The following is a 4,325-nucleotide window of genomic DNA, read 5'->3' as shown; positions in this document are numbered from 1 at the left end:
TCCTCATGCCTTTCCATTAGACACGTATATTCTATATTCCGAGAAGGGTCTAAAATATCCTCCAATTATTGGAATTGGTGCAAAAATACCCTTCATCCATCTTTGAGCCCCCAAATACCCCGGTCATTCACCTTTGAGCCCCCAAATTGTCACGACCCGACTAGGGCCGCGACGGGTACCCGGGGCTAACCACCGAACACCGCTCGTTTCCTCACTCGTCATAACCATTTTACATTTCTTTATCATTCATAATCTCATAATCATAAGGCAACCATTTTTCATTTGACAACACAAATGATTTTATATACATGTGCCCCTTAGGCCATAAAAATAACATATACAAATATAACATAGTAATCTTGTGAGACCATCTAACCCACACTGCGCGTTTACGAGCCAAACATCAATAAAAATACCTACAACAACAATACCAACAATTTCATATCAAACTTGAATTAAATCCATTCTTAAATTACTCCCAAAACCGCCCAATATACATTCGGATGCTAATGCTTGTATACACTTCTTTATTTCCGTATATCCATAATATAACAGCAACAACTACAGCCAATCCCCCGATATTCCAGCCCACAAAACAGTCCATAACGACCATAAAACAGTCCCCAAAATATCATCACAAAACAGCCACAAATATTATACCAAACAGCTCCAAAATATAGTCACAAAATAACCACGAAAATTACGTAAAACAGCCCCAAAATATTGTCACAAAACAACCACGAAAATAACATAAAAAAGGCCCAAAATATTGTCACAAAACATCCACGAAAATTACATAAAACAGCCCCAAAATATTGTCACAAAACAGCCACGAAAAGTACATAAAACAGCCCCAAATATCGACACAAAACAACCCGGTATACGCTTTGTATACAATATCTTTATACACTTTATTCTTCCAAATTCAAGAACAACAACATCAACAACAGTATCAAAAATTATTATACATCATAACTCAGCTAATTCCATCCATTTAATCCGCCTAAAACAGCCCCTTAATCCATAAATCCCAACAAAACAACAAACGAGTTTATAATGCTATTTTTTTCGTTCTAATCCGTTAAAACTCTAAATAAACTTGTTAACAATGAAAAATGAACCTCAATCTTACCTTAAGTATGCAGCAACCACCTCCACCCTCTCCTTCTTGGCTGAGTTTTAGCTCAAATTGAAGGCAACGCGACGTACAACACATTTCTCTTCATGAGCTTCGCGATTCGGGGCTTAGTTTGTGGTCAAAATTTGGTTTCTCTCTCTACCTCTACTCTCTCTCTCTATCTCTTAAAATTTTGGAAATTATGGTCTGAAAAATGAAGGAGAAAGCTGAAAATTTTCATTAAATATCATAGGTAATGGGCCTGACCCGAGTTGGAATCGGGTTGGGCCGAATTCACTATTCAGCTCGACATTTCTTCCTTAAAATGTCCATATTTCCTTATCCCGATGTCACATGCAGACCCACGACCTATGGTTGGAAATCTATTTCAATTATCTACAACTTTCATTCTGGGAGTTTTCTCAAATTCCAAAATTATGATAGGGTTATGACCTCCCGAAGTCAAATCACCCGAAAACATATCTTAAAAATATTATTTTGGAGCGCTTTCACTTTGATTTGGCTCAAGGGTCCTTCTTGGGTTGTGTTTAACTTCGCATATATTATTCATATAACTTGTCATATGTCCTAAAAAATCTCTACATGTGGACCCCACCTTAGCTTATGAATAATCCAACGTATGAAAATATGGGATATAACATCCTTCCCCCCCCCCCCCCCCCTTGGAACATTCGTCCTCGAATGTTAAACTATCCGGGAATTTTACAAAAATTTCGCCAGAGTTTCCCCTGTAATATGGAACTACCATCCTGTCACAACAACCCATAGTAACTGTGCCTCATAGGGCCATAATATAATAGCAACAGAATTTGGCCACACACGACCAATATGCATAAACAAGAAAGTGTACATACCTTATAACCTTGGTGTTTCATCATGAACCTCTTCTGGGGGTTGAAATAAGTGCGGATATGTGGATTTCATTTTCTCTTCTGCTTCCCAAGTTATTTCTTCCCGGTTGTTATTTCGCCACAACACTTTGACTGAAGCTACTTCCTTATTTGAAGTCTTCATAATTGCCTGTCTAAGATGGCAATAGGCACTTCTTCATATGCTAGCTTTTCTATCACTTGCACATCATCCATTGGAACAATCCTGGTAGGATCTCCAACACATTTACGGAGCATTGAGACATGAAAGACTGGATGGACTGATTCAAGCTTTGAAGGCAAGTTCAATTCATAGGCTACATGACCCACCTTGCGGATAATTCTATAGGGTCCAATGTATCGGGGACTCAAATTCCCTTTCTTACCAAATCTCATCACCCCTTTCATGGGCGACACTTTTAAAAATACCCAATCATCAACCTGAAATTCCAAGTCCCGTCAGCGATTGTCTGCATAAGACTTTTGGCGACTTTGGGCTGTCAACAATCGATCTCGGATCACCTTAACTTTTCTACCGCTTGCTGAATCAATTCAGGGCCTATTAGCTGTACTTCTTCTATTTGAAACCATCATATTGGGGATCTGCATTTCCTCCCATATAGAGCTTCGTATGGAGCCATTTGAATACTGGAGAGATAGTTGTTATTATAGGCAAACTCAATCAAGGGTAAGTGGTCTTCCCAACTACCACCAAAATCTAATATGCATGCCCTTAACATATCCTTCAAAGTTTGAATAGTTCGCTTGGCCTGTCCGTCGGTCTGCGGATGAAATGTCGTGCTAAACTTCACTTGGGTACCTAAGCCCTCTTGAAAAGACTTCCAGAATTTAGCTGTAAACTGTGCCCCTCTATCTGTAATAATAGATATTGGAATGCCATGGCGTCGCACAATCTCTTTGAGATATAACCTGGCATAATCTTCAGCCGAATATGTGGTCCTCAGTGGAAGAAAATGAGTTGCTTTTGTTAATCTATCCACAATCACCCATATAGAGTCATGTTTGCCTCGCGAACGGGGTAACCCTACAACGAAATCCATGTTGACCACTTCCCATTTCCACGTAGGGATTTCTATTACTTGCAATAAGCCTCCTGGCTTCTGATGCTCAATCTTTACTTGTTAGAAGTTTGGACATCGAGCCACAAACTCTGCTATGTCTTTCTTCATGCCATCCCACCAATATATCATTCTAAGATCGTGATACATCTTTGTTTCACCTGGGTGAATAGAATACCGAGAATAGTGAGCTTCTTCTAAAATTTGACGGCGCAATTCTGCAACATCGGGAACACATAACCTGCCTCGATATCTAAGAATTCCGGTCATGGAAACTTCAAATGGAGACTTTTGTTTCTCACGAGATACATCCTTGTAATGACATATTCGCGGATCTTCATACTGGTGCTCTTCTATTTCAATATTCAAAGGCGAGACTGTAGGATCATTAACACTAATTCCTGCGTTGCTCGAATCAATTACATGCACTCAAGATTAGCTAATTGGCTAAGCTCACGAACTATCTCTTTCTTTTCTAAAGGAACTTCACTTAAATTGCCCATTGATCGACGGCTAAGCGCATCGGCTACCACATTTGCTTTTCCGGGGTGATATAAAATATTTACATCATAGTCCTTCAATAATTCTAACCACCGCCTCTGCCGTAAGTTCAACTCCCTTTTCTTAAAAATATACTGAAGGCTCTTGTGATCCGTATAAATATCGACGTGTACACCATACAAATAGTGTCTCCACATTTTCAACGCATGAATAACTGCAGCCAATTCAAGATCATGGGTTGGGTAGTTCTTTTCATGTTTCCGCAATTGTCTCGAAACGTATGCAATAACCCTACCATGCTGCATTAATACGCATCCTAACCCCACACCAGAAGCATCACAATATATAACATAACCATCTGGCCCTTCTGGAAGTGTTAAAACTGGAGCTGAGGTCAATTTGTCTTTCAACTCTTGAAAACTACGCTCGCAATCATCATTCCACTGAAATTTGATTGATTTCTGGGTTAGCTTTGTCAATGGGGATACGATGGAGGAAAATCCGTCTACGAACCTTCTATAATAGCCTGCCAATCCCAGAAAACTACGCACTTCTGTGGGTGTTGTAGGCCTCGGCCAATTCCTTACAGCTTTAATTTTCTGAGTATCAACCCGTATGCCATCATCTGAAATAACATGACCTAAAAATGTCACAGAATTCAGCCAAAACTTGCACTTTGATAACTTTGCATATAATTCTCGAGCTCGAAGAATTCCAAGGACAATTCGCAAATGATCT

Source organism: Lycium barbarum, chromosome 11 (assembly GCF_019175385.1).
Source record: "Lycium barbarum isolate Lr01 chromosome 11, ASM1917538v2, whole genome shotgun sequence".
Lineage (NCBI taxonomy): Eukaryota > Viridiplantae > Streptophyta > Magnoliopsida > Solanales > Solanaceae > Lycium > Lycium barbarum.
This window is presented reverse-complemented; position numbering follows the sequence as displayed.